The sequence below is a fragment of the Pyxicephalus adspersus genome, chromosome 5 (genome assembly GCF_032062135.1).
Source record: "Pyxicephalus adspersus chromosome 5, UCB_Pads_2.0, whole genome shotgun sequence".
NCBI lineage: Eukaryota > Metazoa > Chordata > Amphibia > Anura > Pyxicephalidae > Pyxicephalus > Pyxicephalus adspersus.
The window spans coordinates 137,141,866-137,161,726 of NC_092862.1; the positions used below are offsets into that span (position 1 = coordinate 137,141,866).

The 19,861-nt window shown below is 38.4% G+C and overlaps 1 protein-coding gene and 1 pseudogene across 7 annotated transcripts in view; both read right to left on the minus strand.

Moving 5' to 3' along the window:
• Positions 1 to 6,195, minus strand: part of LOC140331659 (sterile alpha motif domain-containing protein 9-like) — a 69,506-nt gene extending 63,311 nt beyond the window's left edge. For 4 of the 7 annotated variants that reach the window (XR_011920954.1, XR_011920955.1, XR_011920956.1 and 1 more), the window contains exon 1: positions 6,073 to 6,176. The gene's annotated coding sequence lies outside the window, so the exon portion shown is untranslated. Of the gene's footprint in view, positions 1 to 2,023; positions 5,432 to 5,485; positions 5,595 to 6,072 lie in introns of those variants that run through there. The other 3 variants (XR_011920958.1, XR_011920959.1, XR_011920957.1) reach the window with 3 other exon arrangements.
• Positions 6,196 to 14,389: 8,194 nt separating this feature from the next.
• Positions 14,390 to 16,726, minus strand: LOC140332130 (sterile alpha motif domain-containing protein 9-like; annotated as a pseudogene).
• Positions 16,727 to 19,861: the final 3,135 nt, after the last annotated feature.

Here is a 19,861-nt window from a genome sequence, read left to right on the forward strand (position 1 = left end):
TTTTTTATTTTTTTTTTTATTTTTTTTACACTTTTCAATGTTTGTCCTGCATAAATATTTTCTTATTTCCACCCTTGATAGCAGCCCCCCTCAGGAGGGGGGCTGCTTCTAGCAGTGGCAGTGAGGGGGAGGAGGGGGATGCTCCCTTTACTAGGAAAGACTTGCTGGCATGCTTTGGCAAATTTGAACATACTATTAAAGAAGAAATGGCTACTTTTAGGAAAGATGTGTCCATTAGGATGGATGATTTTGAAAAAACAGCGGCTGATATACAAGTACAAGTGAACCAGCACGCTGAGACCTTAACCACTCACTCTATGTTGTTAAAACAGTTATTAATGCAACAAGAGGACCTGGAAAACAGAAATAGGCGTAACAACATTCGCTTAAGGGGTCTCCCGTAAGATATTACGCATCCTGCTCTACATGATGCAGCCACAGTGATCTTTAACTCTCTTCTACATGCTGCCCCTGATTCGGTGATTGAAATAGACCGCATTCATCGAGCTCTAGGCCCTAAGAACCCTGACCCCTCCAGGCCACGTGATGTTATTTGCAGGGTCCATTCCTTTGCAATTAAAGAAGCCATAATGAAGGCGGCGAGGCAACAGGAACCCCTACAGTTCCAAGGATGTGAGATACAGTTGCTGCAGGATCTTTCCCGTCATACCCTCCTACTACGTAAGGCCCTTCGGCCAGTTTTATTGGTGTTAAGGCAACCAGAAATTCCATACAGATGGGGCTTCCCTTTTCAATTAACCGCACATAAAGATGGGAAAACAGCGATTTTTCGATCAGACTCAGACCTTCAATCCTTTTTGGCAACATTTGATCTGCCCTCTACTTCGATTCCTGATTGGCCAACGTTGCTGAAACCTCTACCTCCACCTCCAGCTGCCCAGTGGTATACGCAGGCTGGCAAAGGCAGACGTCGCCGTGTTCCACCTCCTCAAGATGGACTTGCCTGATCTGAGTATTCAGTGGGACTGGTTCTGTTCCATCTAAAATCTTCATCTCCAGATCACTATCCCTGACTATTGTACTTCTGACTTTCTGTGACCTCCAAAGGACGCTTGACCCACTCCTTCTGGAGATGGGTCTGGGTAATTATATAGCATATAAGTATACTATATATAGCCCATGCCGTCGTAGAGTTTGTATAACTCCCCCGCTTAGGCCGCTCAGACTTCTGAGACTTAACACCTTCTGGTGCCTTTAGTACCTCGGGTACTTAGTTACTTGGTTGTTCCCCTCTTTCCTCCATCCCTTCCTTTCCTAGTTTTCTCCTCTCCCAACCCTTACCTGTACCTGAACCTTACCTTTCCCTTAAATTTCTTCCTATTCATCCCCAACCCCCAAGACCGGATTGCACATCCTTTGACCTCTGAGTTGGATTTGCTAAGTATTTTATATTGTGGTGATTCATTGTTACTGACATGGATTGTATTAAGATAGTTACATTTAATGTCAAGGGCCTGAATGTCCCGGAGAAACGTTCAGCACTGCTGACTGAATTGGCAAGGATGCGGGTCCAGGTGGCGCTACTCCAGGAAACTCATTTTAAATAAAAGATCCTCCTTATTTGCGCAGCTGTAATCTAATGGCCTTAATTGGCAGATTCGCGCCCCCTATTGCTCATTATTATGAAGGCAGGAATCCGGCTGGCAGTGAGGAGGCGCGTGTGCGAGCGCACTCGACTCTGGACCGCGGTAAACCGCGCTCGCTGGTCGCGCGTACATTCGCGCTTCCAGCGATCACGGATTTTATTGATGAATCAGGGGCAATGACTTTGAAATAGCAGGACTTGGCTACATGAGGTAACACAAGTGTTGTCAATACTTTCAGGGTGCATGCCTGTAGCCCTTATATATTTTACCAGTACCGGTCTAAGTGGGTTACATGCCAATATGAAATAGAATCTGTTTAGTCTTGAGTTTTCCACCCCTGCTGTCCTCCAGCAAGCAACTGTCTTATCACAGTGCTCCCCACAGGTCCAGGGCATCTGTGCCTCCTTCTGACCCACCTTGCAGTCCCCTGCTGCCAGCACCATCTCTGCTTCTGGATCCAACTCTCAGCACACTTCCTGGTCCAGGTCGAGTGATTCTTCATCAGCTCCTCCCTTTCCTCAGAGGACTAGGGTGTTCTGCAGATGCACTCCATCTGCTGGCAGCCATATGAACAACACCTAAGGCTATCATCTTGAGCACTCCCTCTGCTGGTGGGTTATGTGCATGCAGCTCACATGACCTATACCTATCACATCCCCTTTTTAAGGAAGTTGCCTGGACAAAGGAGTTCTTTGTGGTTCTACTCCCAGGTTTTTACTGCTCCAGTTTCTGCCTACTATTCATGTGCTGTCCGTGTACTGACCCCTGCTTGTTTCCTGACGACTCTTGTTTGTTGCCTCTCCTGGCCTGTCTTGACCTTTGGCTTGTTTCCTGACAACTCTTGTTTGCTGCCTGCCCTATCCTCTCATCAAGACCATGTTAAAATGGTCTTGGAACGGCTTCGGCAAAACAGACTGTACGCCTGTTCCTGGGTTATGTCGTGTCTGCTGAGGGTTTGCGGTCAACCCTGTCACTTAGAAGTTGAAACTGCCTCCATCTCTTCATTCATTCATGAGCAACCAGTGAGATTGGCTGTGTTCTGGATGGAGAAACTCTATCCAGGAACACATACTATAGGTCTGCAACCGCAATCAGTGGAGCGCAGCTGACAGCTCTGCTCCCCTCACTGGTCTTGCAGCTCCCAAAATTTCGGTCTCGATGGCCGAATTTACAGAGGCCGTTTTCGCCTACATGTTTGCTAAGCGAGAACGACCCAATTTGCAGCGAGACCGAATTTAATAAATTCGCTCGCTCTTTCCTACTATCTAGTCTGTGTATGAACTTGGCCTTATATTCTGACCTGCTCTTACCTAATGATTTGAATTTAAGCTTTAGTCTGTGCCATCTCTGACAAGTGACATTACTGTTCATTTGCCAATCTTTGTACCCCCAGAAGAGATTCTTCTCTTAGAGGCTAAAATTTAAACATATTTGGCTCACAGCTAACGTTTAAAAAAATCATAATGAACAAGAATCCAATAAAAAAAAATGAAGGATCACCTTTATTAACCATTTGAAAATTAGGAAAAATATAAAAAAAAATGTAAAAAGAAAATCTTAGGAGATGGACCCTGCTGGGGGGGGGGGGGGGGCACACCGGCCAGAGCCACGTCCCCCGAGCAGTTCTCAGGCTCAGGAAGCAGCCTGTATCCTTCAAACAACCCGCCCACTCTCCCATTGCAGGCTCAGATCTGCGATGGGAAAGTGGGCAGAGTTATGTCATAATGATGTCACTCTGGGGGAGGTTTCTCCCCCTTTGAGTGACACCCGGCTCCCTGCACTTGCTCGGTCGGGAGCCGGTGATTTTAGTGGTCCGCGGACCTGAAAAGGTTGGCGACTGCTGATACCAAACTGCAGTATCCAAGGCTAGCAAAGTACTTGTATTAAAAGGGGAATAGACTGCAGAGATGGATACATAATCCTGTCCCTGTATAAAGCATTGGTCATCTGGAATATGAGCACCAGTTCACAAAAGGATATGTGGAATTGGAGAGTGCAGAGAAGGGCAAGTAAACTAATAAAAGGAATGGGGGAGCTCAGCTATGAGGAGAGATTAGCAGAACTGAATCTATTCTCCCTTGAGGGAAGGGGGGATATTATCACCCTGTATAAATATATAAACGATCTATATAGAGAACTCCCTTCCCAATTATTCACTTTAAAATTATTACAAAGGACAAAAGGGCACTCTTTGTGTCTGCTGGAAAAGAAATGTAATATCCGGATAAGGAAAGGATCCTTCACTGTAAGGTCTGTGAAAATGTGGAATCGGCTCCCTCAGGAAGTAGTTTCAGCAAGTTTTATAGATTGCCTTTAAAAAAAGCTGCTTTTCTAGAAGCACTGGATATAACTGGGTAATAAAGTATTACAGTATAGATAACAGACTGATTGAGGGAACATCCGATTTACCTCATGGAATCAGGAAGGAACTTTTTTCCTGTTGGAGCAAATTTACCCCGGCTTTTTTGCTTCCTTTGGATCAACTATGTCTATAGTGTTTTTATCTGGGATATGTTATTTTACTAGTGGTTGAAACTTGATGGACTTTTTTTTTCATCCTGACTATGTAACTGTGTTTGTGGGAGTGGTCTGAACATTCCTGCACATACACTTGAAGAAAAAAAAAAAGACATTGGTGTTGTATTTATATTGTGAACCTGTCTGGATTCTGTAATTCCAGTGAAAAAGGTTACCAGCAAATACAAACTCTCAATATAAAAAAGTAACCCAACCTGTATTCCTTTAAAAAAACACAAAACAAAAAAAATGCATACCATCCTTTGTATGCAAACTTGGCAACTGAAGGTGATGTTTCTTTTAAAGCTCTCTTCCCCTCTAGCATTGGGAAGCAAGAGAGCTCCCAGCAACATGCAGCTCATTATCTAAATAAAACACATGTCCAGAAGGAGACCCAGACAAGGAATGCTTAGCCAAGGACCCTTACCAACTTTTCTTTAGCTTACTCCAGGTCCCTCAATACTGGCTTGTCCTAAAAGATTCATGCCAGAACTACTAACTTTCCTGAAGCCATTAATAAAATGCCACACCCTGGCAGCACATAAACCCCATCTAAGACCTTTCCAGCCATTTCCAACCATGAGATGCTTTGTCAAAATATATTGTATGCAAAGATTATGGCATTTTAGGAGGAATAAAGGGCAGTGTGATTTGCTAAAAAATGGGGGACAGTTGGTACAACTGGGGGATACGACACGACCATTAGCACTTATTTCCTAAATGCATTATCCAGATGTATTTAAATATCATTCTACCCCAGGTATGCCTAAATGATTCCACTCGTTTTGTACAAGTTTCAGGGAATGCATTTTTAGAGACAGCAAATGTACATGCCAGACTACTTTTGATTGAGAGATACGGTTTTTAATTTTCGACACGGTTAAGGGCCTTTTACTCCTTTTATTGTTTCCACAAGCCTTCCCCTTCAGCTCTTCCACTGAATTTCGAATTACATGTCTAGAGTAGGGATAAGCGAGAATGCTTCTGGCATTCTTGTGAAAATTTCCTTGAACTTCCAATGGTTCAGCAAAAATTTGGCAAACCATTTTCGCGAAACTATCGGAAAAGGAAATTTAAACTGGAGGATTCATAGAGCTGCATTCAGCCCTGGGAATCTCCCTGTTTGCGATCCCCAAGGGACTAGAGGTTAATTACATTCTCAGTGTATGCAGCAATCATTGAGAAAATGCCCAGCAAAGGAAAACCTCCTGATAATAGAAGTATCTCTTACAAATGATACATTTGTTACAGATACAAATGTATAATTTGTAAGATACTTATATTACAATGTCAGGAGGTTCTCCTGTACAATGTCAGGAGAGCTTGACCTCTCAGCGAATCAGAAGTCCGTTCTCGCTTACATTTTCAGTACATTTTCTGATTCTCCACGAGATTGAATTTAATATTCTCTCTTGCTCATTCCTAGTCTAGAGTTGTATAGTAGAGGAAAACCAAATAAGATTAGAAGATCTAGAAGAAAAATAAAGAACACAATGAATTACAGGATTTGGTACTGTCTCCTTAAATTTTAGTGGCACTGTTTCAAGACTATCAATTTGGTAAACACACCCATAAGGGTATCCATATAATGTGATTGAGAACATGTAATACATTACATATAAATTCCCTTACATAAAAATACATTCCCCATATAAAACAGCTCCACATCACTGATTTTATTACTTCCCCTTCTGAACGAAATAACTTATCTACATGTAAATAGTACTAAGTTTTGTGTATAATGTAAGGGTTGATTAGCATGTTGTAATATAGCTCAACACTACCTAGACTTGCTTATTTTAACAACAAAAGGTTGAGCCTTTTCTGTTTATTAGAGACACCAAGATTTCTATCCTTTAACACTGAAAACTTGCACAGAAACTATGATGCAAAGAATAAACTTTGCTTACACTTATAAAGTTATGGAGAGATAAAAAGTATTACTTACTTTGTGTTATCCTTGGGATCTGACACTGGTTTTTCCTAATTTTCTGCATAAAGTTCCATGTGGTCACCTTGCAGAAGAGATTTCTTTAATAAAGTAAAAGTTTCACTCTTTAGAATAAAAAGGAAATCTAGTGGGAGTGGAATTCATCGGGGCTCTGCCTGGAGGTGTAACCAACCTCAGTACAGTCTGGTTTGTGTAGATAAAGCACAATATTATTTGTACAGTATGTGCTTTTTAGCTTATGGTAAACCTATCCGTAATCTTCTTTTATTTGCATCTTTTTGGTCTGTTATATAGAATAGAACAAGAATTGTAGAATCAGTGATGGAAGTTGCATAGGCAAAATTTGTCAATAATTGGTGTCTGTCATTCTTTAACGTGACCATGTCTTCTTTCCACTGCTGGATTCCAAATAGAAAAAAGAGTGGGTTGTGCATAAAAGCTTAGGTGATTAAACCGTATATTTCTTTTAAATGGACGGTAAACCTCAACTTAGTATTTCGAATTCCAATATTTAAATGCAAACAGCCAACGAGACAGATGAAATGAATAAATGGAGGCTGTTTATCTGCCCAAGGATTAGCATTTTAGCCCTGACTCTCACAGTTTTTCTCACCATTCCCATCTTGATGAAAGTCAGTGAAGATGCAGTTGGCTGTTCTGCCTTAAAGATATATTATTCCAACAGCCTCCTAAGGGAGTGTACATGTCAGCCTGACAATAGGAGCACATAAATGAAAAATGTCTTGTTTCCACATCGTCTACTTACATTTGTTTCATTGAGAAATCCAATGCAAGTACTGTGCATGACATTGTAAGTACTGTGCATGGCATTTTGTTATAATGAGAATTATATCCTCACATGCCACCAAGCAGATACATAGTTCTAGGGCAGATCTTTTGCTTATGCCTGAGGTGTAGCTACAATTAGATTATAATAGTAGAAAAGATCCAACACTGAATGATTGATCAAAGCATAGGAACTGCCCATTGAAGGACTGGGAAACTTTTTGCCTGGTGGGATAAATACAATCATCTATCCCTTTTATGGTAATGTCAGATGTCTGCTATATTCAATGCAAATTGTGCCATGATTGACTAATGATTGGTGAATGTGGTAAAACATAGGTGTATCTTAAGAACATGGTTCATTGTGACACCCCTCTTCCCCAAGCATGAGCATCTTTTGCTGCTCTTTTGTGACTTTACAACAAAAAGCTATTGTGACTGTCCTAACTCTAGGGCAAAGTCTATGAGCCTGATTTTATTAAGGCTCTCTCGGGAGAAGATACACTTATCAGTAAACAACTCTGTAAATCAGGTAATACAGCAAACCTAGAATGGAGTTTTCTAAATGTTTTCAATCCTGGACGAGATCTATTCCAGGATTGCTGGATCACCCTGGTTCACTGATTAAAGTGCATCTTTTCCAGTCTTGGAGAGCTTTAATATTTCAGGCCCTATGTGTTACCCACAGGTAAATCCAACCACCCCAACTCATTCCTCATGTTTTTTAGTTGTCCTTCCCTTGAATAAATTATACTTAAAAATCACCATAAAAGTTCTTTGAAAATACTGATTTTGGGTGTGCCCCCTAATACCTGTCTTCAATTGTGCCCCCTAATACCTGTCTGTTCCTTCTTGCTGACATCATTGCTGTTCCATCCTCTCCTCCATTCATGGCCAAATGGCCACCCAGTGGGTAAAAAAGGGGTAAAAGCTATATTTATTTTTTTTAAATCCCATCATATTTTTGATGTGTGCACTTTTTTTCTATTGACCTTGTTAAAATTGTACACAGTATGTTTTTCATGTGTGCATGAAGGAGTGGCCAGGCATAATATTGTTTCATTATCACTGTAATGACACAGAGCTGAAAGTTAAGTTTCGTTTCTTCAGTTCTTTGGCAGCCTGACAAATAGTTTGAACATGAGTCAGAGCCTAGTCATGAGTCCACCTAGTCTGGGAAATAACTTTAGTTAAAAGCAGGAAAAAAAGACTCCACCATATGCAGTTTATTTCATGGATTCTACAATCTTAATTTTTGGGCTATTTCAGCCCACACTTTACAAAGTATCCCTTAATTTGAGAATGTGTGGTTACGGTCATATGATCAACCCCATTATTTGAAATAAAACAATTTAAATATTAAATTACTTGTCTTTGCAGCTCCTAGCTCTATGTAGGCTTCTATAATAGACAACATTCCATAAACAGATCTAGGTGAGTGAGGAGGTGTTCAAGTAAAAAACAGCACTTTCCTGCAGGTACACTGCTCTACAATCTGGTGGCAGTCTTCTTCTAGGATGAACAAATCTCAATATTAATTAGCCGATTTCCAAAGTCCACAACATTGTAAGGAAGCCGTCATTATGGGCTATAGGACTATATAGGGCCCTACAAACTCGAGAATAAATAGAAGAGAAAAAAACATGCACAATATCATGGTGATCTAACTATCCAGAAAACTATTACATTTAAAGTGGAACTAAAGTCCCACTTTACAAAATAAGGAATCAGGCTGGTGGTTATTAAAGAAAGGGACAGGCGATATCTCTTCTGAAATAACACATTTTACCTGCCTGATTGCATTGGAAAAATGTGAAAAAGTAAAGCAGTGTATGCTTGGCATAATCTTTGAATGCCTGGGAAAGCTAGTAATGCCAGCATCTCATACGTGTGTCGGGAAAAGATGAACTCCTGTGGAGCTGCACCAGGGATATGTTACCCCTGGCACAGCCCATTCACATAGCTTAAGGTCATCGCTGGGCAAAAGTAGAAAGAAATATGGTGGCCTTTTGCAAGGGAACATGGATAGGTGCCGCTGCTTTAGTTATAAAGTGTGTGTTATGATTCTTGTCTTCAGTCTTTGGGCCTGTCTTGATGACATGAGTGTGACACTTTTGTGCTCATTTGGAGTTATATTTGGAGTTATATAATTTGGAACTATATAATATAGGGAAGAGTTCATGTAAAACCCTAAACAATGAAGTGGTTTACTAAATTAATATAGGCTATTCAAATAGCAAAGGGGTATTTGACTTAGCATAGTAAATGAAACAAAGATGTGCTCAACCATCTAATCCTGTAAGGAAAAATGTTTTGTTAGGATTTCCTTGGACATGATTTGATATTCTTTGCAAAGTGAAGTTTTACCAGTTTCGCCAAAATAAATAAATGATCATTTTATTATTATATATATATTAAAAATGTTTAATTTTGGGATGCATATGAAACATTGCATTGAAAACAGCTATATGATTTTTGATGTTTTACCCCTGCCCATCACCCCTCTCTATACATGTTTTTAGGATTCCAAGTAAATATACCTTGCAAGGTTATAATTCACTTTGATCAGTGAATAGCCTAAACTTAGTAGGTAGCTTTTTTTTTTTGTCCTTCAGTTTCATCCTGCCAGAGATCTCGTCAGCTGTGCTGTCTTCCTGTGGTACATTTTTAGTTACATTGTTTTGAGAACTACTGGACACTCTCTATCTATATTATGGACAAAAAGGACTGAAGCCACTCCCGGTTGTCCTGTATTTATTCTCAAATGCAGTATGGAGAGTAAGCGTTGTTATCCTAGGACAGAATATGTGTTTCTGGTAGGATTACAAGGATTTAACGACTGGAAAACAATGTTACATTTTTGCTTTTATAGATTTAGGTTCACATGTATTTTTAAACTCCTACCATTTTTCCTATATTTTGTGTTCTTAAAAATGCTGTTGATCTGCCAGAACTTCCATGATCCCTAGCTCTTAGCATTGACAACATAGTGCCTCTATTGTGCTGAAATCCTAAGCAGTGTTGTCAGAATTGTTTGAGCTCTCACTTCTGGACTACAGAACTCCATCTTTATAAAGTGGAGATGAGTAGAGGGACAAATCTGCTTGGTATTTTCAGATTTTGGAGCATAAGTATTGTGTTGTCAGCACATACAGGATATTAAAAGCTCACTTTATTTCTTTTATAATAACAGATGTGTATGGCACTGCGTTTAAAGAGTCAAAACTTGGAAAATATTGCTACTTCTCTCCAGGTAAATTTGTGTCCCCTACTGGCAGTGTTTTAAGTTTCTATGAGTGTTTCCATTTTTCTATTCTAAAACCTTCAGGCCATTTGACAGGATACTAAAAAGGTAAATGCATTGCCTGTTTGTTTTGGAGATCTCACTAGTTCCAAGTTTAGTGACCCAGGGTAGCTGACATTTTGTGTGTTTCATGCTATAGATTTGCTGTACAAAGTCCTCTTGCGTGGAATCTGTGTATGTTTGCTGCATCACTGAATAAAAGTACAGAACTACTTGCTTGAACTGTACCTGGGTGTGCGTGGCTGCGCATGATTACCACTGTCAGTATCAATTGTGGTTTTCCCATTCATCGAATTCTGTATAAAGTTCTGTATTCAAAACATCCAGAAAACCAGCTATTATAAAAGTATTTATTTTGAAGTACTAATTAAAATAATTTTTATATATAATACACTGTGAACAGAATCAATTGATGTTGAATCAATCTATTTTTTTCAAATGACAAAGTTTCCGGCAATCGCTTAAAGTTTGCACCTAATACCACATTCGAAATAATCATGTAATATTATATCATGACATATTTTTCACATTATGTCACATATATTTTTCACATTATGTCACATATAACATATCGTGACATAGTTTTCACATTTTTTTCACAAATAAAAAGAACAATTAAGTTTTTTTATTAATATATACATGATTTTAAAAAAAATCTTATTTGCTCTGATTATATACACTTAAATCACATAAAAAGACAAATATTGTATTGTGTCCCTGATCAATATCTATCATACAGTATACCTCCGCCTCTTGGGGTCTTCTCAGATATTACATGGCCTATATACTCTAATCTGCTTCCTAGGGGAAGCATAGTAATCATTATTAGCTCTTTGTACTATTGTACTCAATGCATGCTTATGTTTACATCAAAATTAACTCAAACTACATGCATTTTGTGTTGGATAGAGTGTGGAAAGACAATGAGGCTTGCCATGTTTATATTGCTTTATCGCTTAGGGAGATTTCCTGTATGTCCCAGTGACCTTTATCACAAGGACAAGAAAATCATTAGAAATCCAAAATGTAACTTCAGTTCTGGTGGAATCTAATTTGGTAATGATTTATATTCACTTCCTGTTATGTCCCACAAGAAGTGAATGGAAATCTCTCCCATTGGGGAGACACAAAAAAAAAATAAATTGACAGATGATTTACACCTCCACTATATCTAATCCAGAACAGAAAGTTTTGTCTATTCATACACTTTAGTTACTGCATTTTAAAGTAATAATACAAATAGTTATAATATGGTTCTCTGATTACTATGTATTGTTGGATATTAGGCTGTGATTTAAGGGATCTGTGGTAATTTGAAGGACCAAATCATCCATGTTCACAGCTTTTGCTTGCAATTAAAAAAAAAAAAAAAACAACGCTGGCACATTCTAAATGCCACAAAACGGGACCTGCAAAAAAAAAGTCTTTCTTTTTGAATTCTGTTCTGTCAGTCTTTGCTCTCTTGCATTGGCCTCAGATATCAGGTCCTCCATCTTGTATCAAATTCAACTGGACCTTTATTGTAATGAAAAATTTTTTTATCTCCTACTCAAAATCATTCTTTTGTTCAAGATAACTCTTTGGAATGACTTTTTCGGTTTTGAATTGGCGTCATTAAGAGTTTAAACATCTCCAGAATTACATACCAAACCCAGCTGAAGCTGATTAAAGCTGAATTTAGCTAAAGCTTTGGTTACTATTTAGCCTTTATTTTGCCTTCTCTGGTTCTGCCTTTTTTTGTTTATCATTAAAATACTAGTACTATATAACAAATACTAATGCAATTACTAAATTAAACATTTTTGTTTTCATTACATACATAATTAATTCAGTTACATCGTTACTATGTGTCTGCAATTCATGGTTGGTAGGAGGTGCTGGCAGGCTGCTCACAGGCATGCTGCAAACTAGAAGCTGTGGTACTGCTCACATATGATCTTTAGCCTCCCTGATTAAAAGAAATAAAATTCAATGATTAAAAGTGGTGGGCCTAGGACAGTTTAGCTGGACATCCACTGACGAGATAATAAGAGTGTCACAAGACCGGGGGATCTGTGCCCTCTTCAGTGTCAACCACCTTGCATTCCCCTGCTGCCAGCACCAGCTCTTATCAAGGTTCCCAGTCCCTGGTCACTTCCTTGTCTAGGTCACATGACTCTGTCAGCTTCCCTTTTGCCTCAGAGGACTAGAGTGTTCCGCAGACACACTCCACCTGCTGGCAAACAGGTTAACAGCATCTGAACTGCTCCAGCACTCCCTCTGGTGGTGGGATAGGATGTGTGCAGGTCACATGGCTCCCGTCCATCACCTTACCTTCCGTTTAAAAGAAAGTGACTGGCAACAGGAAGCTGCCTGAACTTTGAGTTCTTTTTGATTCTGTTCCCAGGTTCCAGTTGCTCCTGCTTGTGTCTCCTTTTCCTGTTTCCTTCGTGTACTGACACTGGCTTGATCCTTGACTACTCCTGATCGCCATCCGTACTAACCTTTGACTTGTCTGTTCACACTCATATCTCTTGTCCTGGCACCATGCTTTATTCCTGTTTGTAAGTCACCAGTCACCAGCCTCTGTTGGCATGGGGGGTGCAACCTGGCAACAGCCTGCAGAATAACATCCTCACTTCTACAGGCTCTGGAGAAGACCAGGCTGTTGCTTAGACTCTACGCCCATGCACGTTTATGCCAACTGAGGTGGTGACAAGGGCACCATCCTGCCCTGTGGCCCTGTGACAATAGGGGGGGCTTTAATTTATTTGCTGCATTATCTAATGTACATTGTGAGAAGCTCACAGTGTGCAGTGAGATTGGAATAAGCCATTTCATTCCAGAAGAAGAACCCTTACAACCTTTGAAGACTGAAGGAAAGGCTTGAGTTTAGCTTTTAGTGTATGAATACTTGTTTGCATATGGTGTTGGTTGGACAGTTTCATTTAAAGTTGATTCCAACTTAGAAGGATTGGAACTTTGCTGAATTTGGACATTTTGCAAGTGGACAAAGGTGTCCATGCTCTGTACCATTAATAACAGGCTGCCCTATTAGTACACTTGTCTTTACCTTCTACAAAAGCTGCATCCCCCTATTAAAAACATAGCCCAGATAGCCAAGGAAAAATTTTCTATTAGGTAAGGACTTTGGGTAAAGTGCTTGGGAGAAAGAACAAGCAAATTGACAGTTAACCAAGTGAAATCACAACACTTAGTTCCAGTTGTACAAAGCAGTTTTTTCCTATTGTGGGGTAAGAAGTTGCCTGTTTTCTTAGCACAGTTAGTGGTAAATCCAACTGGAAAATTGATTCAGACCGCTATTCTGTCAAAATTGACCATTTTTCTGACTAAATTTCCAAATCCAAGTTAGATTTCTTGACCAGCTGGATTGTCTGATTTTTTTTCTCTGTTCTACCTCAATTTACACGCAATCAATGTGTGGAGCAGTGTTTCTCAACGAGGCTTCCGTGGAACCCTAGGACTCCTTCTGAGGTTCCTGGATGTTCCTTCAGCAGTGAGTAATTTGTGCCACTTAGGTCAGTTTAGGTGACATAATGGCTGTGTGGATTGGCTTTGTTTATAAACACCATTTTCTGGTCAGTGATACAATGCTGAAATTGCAATAACATGGCTTTGTTGATTACCATATAATTGGAGCTATGGTTGGGGTTATCATACGTGTACAATAAAGCCCTAAAAAGCTGAAAGAAGCTATTCTACAGCTGTGAAAAACCAACTAAACCAACTTAGTTTTCTATACTTGCACTTTATTAAAAAAATTTCAGACTTTTGCCAAAGGACAAACTCCTAGGTTCAGTCCCTAATTGGAGATTCTTTCAATATCATAGGCTATAGGGCCACCAACTGAAAACCCCAGAAACACTTGCTCAATACTCTTGCCACTTCTAAGTTCTCCAAGGTGATCAGCGCTTACGGGGATTGTAACTCTTTCATCACTGCCATACTCCACAATGATAGATCCATCCTCAACTCTACCTTTGACTCGGTAAAGCAAGCTTCTTGTTTCAGCTTCATGCTATATTTCTCCTCTTGCCAGAAATAATTTAAATAGGAAGGTGGAACAGCAGAAAAACATTTGTCAATTCTTCTTTTATGAACAAGTGTTTAAAGCCCTTGTTATTGGCTAGGTAGAAGTGGGCTTTTGGATACTTTGCATGGTGCATGTGTCGATATTGTCCCCTAAATGATTTTCTCATGGAATTGATGTATTTGGCAATAAGTTTAGAATCTGGATCCAGCTGATACTTGTTTTAAGGCCAGAAAAGTAATGAGGCCAGAAAGTAAGGATCTGGTGACTTTGCTTGCAGGGTTTAAACCTTTTAATATAATTCTAGCCATATTTATTACATGTATTTAATGTCAAAATGTTTTTTCATAATCATAAAGGAATAAATGTCTCCTGGCTTCTCGTGACGTTGTTCAATGTCTTTCAAAAGGCTCTCTTCTTCTGTTCAGAAAGATTATGAGTTAGAGAAACACTCTTTGTGAATTTAGCTTTGGAGTTTTCCTCTAGATCTCATGCAATGCAAAATGGTCATCACTGGTTTCTCATATTTTATGGATTTTTCTGCAATGGATGCTCTGATGCAGCTCTGCAATTTGAAAACATTTTCTTCTTCAAAGTCATCCACTAGAAACAGAACTGGATAATGGTCTGCAGTGTCAGATGAACCATAAGTTGCTAGCATGATTGCTTCTTTTGCAATCTCTGCAAAGTCATCTGTCTTTCGTTTTAAAGTTGCACATCAAAACTTGTCTCGTAGTTCCCAAATAATATGCATTGCTGTAGTGGTTCCTCCACAGCCAGGATGATGATAGAGGGTAATTGTTTGTACACTGTTTTTTTCACTCTTAGGGAATTCTAGCAGATCTCTTAACTTTTCGTAGTTGTCTCTCTTAATAAAGAGTCCGCTGTATTTTTCTGATGAGAAGAAAAAATTCCACCAAGTGGCTTTGTCTCCTTTGTAGAGAAACTCTTCCTATTTTATGAATTGAAAAAAATTAGACTCATTTTTTCTCAATTTCTGTATCACAGCATTCATTAATACAAATAATGTCTTTATAAGTCATAAGATCCTCATCTTTTTTCTGTAGAATAACAGAGGATCCACTATGAGATGTCAGGAAAAGGCTAGAAAAACGAGTATTGGATTTCAGTTTGAGGAGAGTTCCATTTATATTCTCAATATCCAAGTTATAAATACATCTTTCTTTCATTTCCTACATAGATATCACTTTATATTGTAGATCTCTCCATCCATGAAAGGTTTGCTCACTTTCTCAAATGCACAGGATGTCGGTCATTCCATTGAGCTCCAGATAAAATGCATTGAAAACTTCATTCATAGGATCCACCTGGTCTTCAACAGGTGAAAGCAACAAAAACACAACAAGAAATTTCCCAGGTTGCATCAGATCATTTCTGCAGAGAAAAGAAATCATACATCTAACTTCTAATGCTTTCACCCTATGCCACAACTTGTTTATTGGTTTGTATTATTGACTGTTAAGATCTAACCTTCCGTTACAGAAGATCCAACTGGTTTGTTGGGAAAGTTTGTATTCTTCAAGCTTTTCAAGTGTTACACTGTCCATGTTTTGATATTGATAGGAAGAATGCAAATTAGCAATTTTCTCTGTAAACTTTGCATAAACTGTTTGTGCAGGAGTCAGGATCAAAATCTAGAACAGCAAACCATGGAATTTCATGCAGAAACTCCAGATGTTTTGTGTGGCTTTCATGACATTTATTTGCTACCAAAATATACCTCCTAAAATAAGAATTGTCCCAGTGTGTCCCGATTTTCCGTTATTAAGCTTACAAGTTTCTGTACGTTTCCCCTTCTGGTTTTGTTTTCTTTTTTGTTTGTCTTCTGCCTTTTTCCTTGCCTCATTCCTTTCTGTCATCTTAGAATAAAACATTTTGAAGTCTGCATCTTTGTGTTTTACATTTGCTAGGATGTCTTTAGCTCTCTCAACAAAGCTCTCTTTACAAAGCAACAGATATTATTTTTCAACCACTTCTGGCCAGTGTAAATGTATTGGTAAGTACAAAATATTTGTGAACTACAAAATGTGTGTTCAGGAACTACATCTACTTCTATAACAACTAGATCAGATCCTGATGTAGAACATCGACAAAACGAGGTGGATAAATGCACTGTTTGACTATAGAAATCTGTTCATCATTTGGTAAAAACACTTGCCATAAACTTCTTTATCAACCATATAAATGCCAATAATTTCACTGTGCGGTTTGTCACGAAATAGATGGTTCCATTAGTGCGGGCAATCATGCATGCAGCTGCAAACTGGAAAACTTTATTGCAAAACTTCATTTTTTATCTTCTTCTGTGGCTGTTCCTGTATTGGTAAATTCCTTGTACTCATGCACTGGGTCAAAAAATTAGTGGTACCAGCTTCTGGTATTAGGAAATGGTGCTGAATATACCGTTTACTTTTATGAGTGCTATCGAAAGGGTAGGGTGTACATGTAACTTTTCGGCAATTTAGATCAACCTCTGAAAAACATTGCTGCACTTCAGTAACACTTGACATGTCTCCTGACTGACCCTCAACTTCCTTCACGATTGCTGCGGCTCCTCTTTTTTGGTTTTCATTTTTTTTTTTTTTTTTGACGTTTCTTTTTTGTTAAATCCTTTGCACCTAAATCCTTGGTGTCAAGATCTGCCAGGCCTTTTTTCTTGATCATTCGGTCCATTTTTGAATTATTACAGTGGCTGAACTGTACGTAATTTTCATATTTAGAAAGTCTTCTCTTGAAAACAGGTTTAATGCTCTACCAGACACGTTCTCCTTGTACAGAATATCTCCTTCATCTTGCCCAATTTGTAGACATTCTGTAATCCAATAACTTTTATCCAGTCAGTCATATTTGAAGGCAAATCAAATGGCTTATCCATTTTGTTTTCTTAAATAGCTGAAGGTAGAAAGATAAAAAAAATAGGTTATATTTTTTAAAACAATATTTGTCTATGTTTATAAAAAATGTAATTTTTTTTTGTCTAAATCATGCAAATTTCAGACAGACATATACCTTATTATTTTAACTCCTACAAAAGCATATTGATTTTTCTTTACTATCCATTCATCTTTCCACACCTAATCTTTCTTTTGGGCTCAGTAGCCATTGGTTCTGTACTTTGAATCATGGAGATCCTTTTGGCTGGATGTCCTCATTTTCCCCTATGGTTAAATCTAATTCCAAAATCCTCTCCCATGTGAAAGACTTGATTGCTCCTTCAAAAGCTGCAAGACTTTTTACATTTACAGATCTTGCCAGGCAGACATTTTCTGTCTGCAGAAGACCAAGTTTTCCACCTCCTTAATTTCCTCCTTGTCTAAGTATTACTTCCAAACATTCTTTTAGGCATTTAAGATGAGTCTTCCCTTTATTTGTACACATAGAGTTATAGACTCCCTCAGGCAGATTGTTATTGTTAACGGGAGCAATTTTCGACATTGGGGTTACAATATTCACCTCTTCCCCAGCTTCTCTATATCAAATGAAATCAGCTTCTTGCCCTTTTGCAAGATTGTTACATCCTATTTTATTCTAATTCTCACATTTCATTCTATCACATTGATTATATGTTTGTGCAACACTCCTCCATTTTCCCCCACCTCTCTAAAAACTTCACAGTCACAAATTTGAAGTAGACTAGAGAAATGCTTCTGCGTTAAGGGAGTCTCATAAACCCACCATGAGGGACAACATAATACAAACTCTTACACAGCTGAAGCTAGACCACAGTAAGCAAATATAGGGTGTGTCTCAACAGTTCCAAAGTTTAGATGCACAGTGGAAATGGAAGCACAGCATAAATAAGTATAGATGCACAGTGGAAATGGCAACACAGCACAGCATAAGTAAGTAAAGAAGACGTAGGTACTCTTAAATGTAATCTTCTCTTAAACAAAAAGATTGAGAAATCACTGAGATGGACAAAACAGACATATTGCTCAAACATTATTTTTATTCAATTATAATATTATATTATATTAATATTAAATTATATATTATATATATATATATATATATTATATTTATTATTATATTAATATGAATAATTATATTATTCAAACATTAAGCCTTTGACTTGGAAATAAACATCTAAACCCTTCTGTGTATCCTTTAAACAGGGTACCTTGTCTGCCAAACCTACTAAAACTGACAATACTTTTGCTACTTTCCTATACTCCAACCCTCTTTCCTTATTGAGTGTTGCTACTAGTAATAACATTAAAAACACCTTTTTACCTAAGCCCTCTCAGGAACAATCAGATCTCCTAGTTGCTTATATCACGGCTACCAAAACCATTAAACTCCAAAACCTTCTAAACCCTGGATTGCCCTGATTGGTTTCTTCATTTTCCCCTATCTTAGCTCATTATTTGACCAATGTGGTAAATTTGCTCAAATAGGGTCATCCTTTCACACTTCATTGCCTCTCTGTCCATGTTGGTATTATTCAAAAACTGATGACCACAATGTCAATAATTTCAGAGCAATCTCCTTACCATTATCACAATCCTTGCAAAGATTTCAGTATCCAGACTTTTATTTTACTTTATCAGGATATATTTATCAGGATATTTACACACAGAAAGCAGTCTTTGTTCATTTATTCCAAGTGATGATTACATTAGGAAAGCATCACATCTCATTTATCAATAAATACAAAATAACAGGGCTTCCTGCTATCTTCTGAATCTTGAAAAGGCCTTCATCATTTTCTTGTGTGAATAGATATAGTTTGTTCTCAAAAGATTGGGATTCCCTGTAGGTTTTCTATTCTGGTTATCTTCCCTTTACAGGAATCTTACAGAATTGGTTACATATACAGGGTATTATTCTGCCTCTTTCCCTATAAGTGAGGGACCCAAAAAAGCTGTTTCATGTCCTCTAACCTTTTTGCTATGTCTGTTACAATGTATGACTAAAGGAAGTTAACAACCTTTATTTGTTTATTTATTTGCAGAACAGTAGACTACAAATTTCTAAATGTGTTATATACACACAGGCTGTCAGGTTGCCAGGGAGTTCCCTTAAAAAAATATTTTGCTACTGCACAAATTGCTCATTTGACATGTCTTCATACCACTTACAAACCTTTTTGTGAGTTTTTTTGGACCCTGATTGTACTGTGATCTCAATCACTGCTTTACCACAGATCCTAATCCACAGATCCTATAAACCCTTCTTAAGACCTTTAGTCCCCTCATGACCAACTCCTTAAGCATCTAGGACTCTTTTTAAATAGCTGGTAACTGTCACTGGTTCAGATGGTCCAAATCATTTGGAATGATTTATCAAAGCTCTCAGGTACTATCAGGAAAGAAATTGTGTGGATGAATTGCCAGGGGATGAGGGTTTGGTGCAAAGGGTAATCTACCTGTGAAACAGTATACCAAGAAAAGTCATGTATCTAAATTTTAAAAATAAGGAGGAGGCATATTGTATAGTTCTGCATTTGTAAAGTTAAGACCCATATTCCAGGTGGTTGAAGTATTTGGAGGTTGACCAGTGGCCTTTTTTAAAGTTAAAATTTCAGAAGTGTAGATTAGGTCATTTGATTTTTTTTTTCTTTAAAACAATAGGGAGAGTTCGAAGAAGGTTGGGAAATGTTAGTTTTTCTTAATGCAACTCTACTGAGGAAATATAACGCAAGT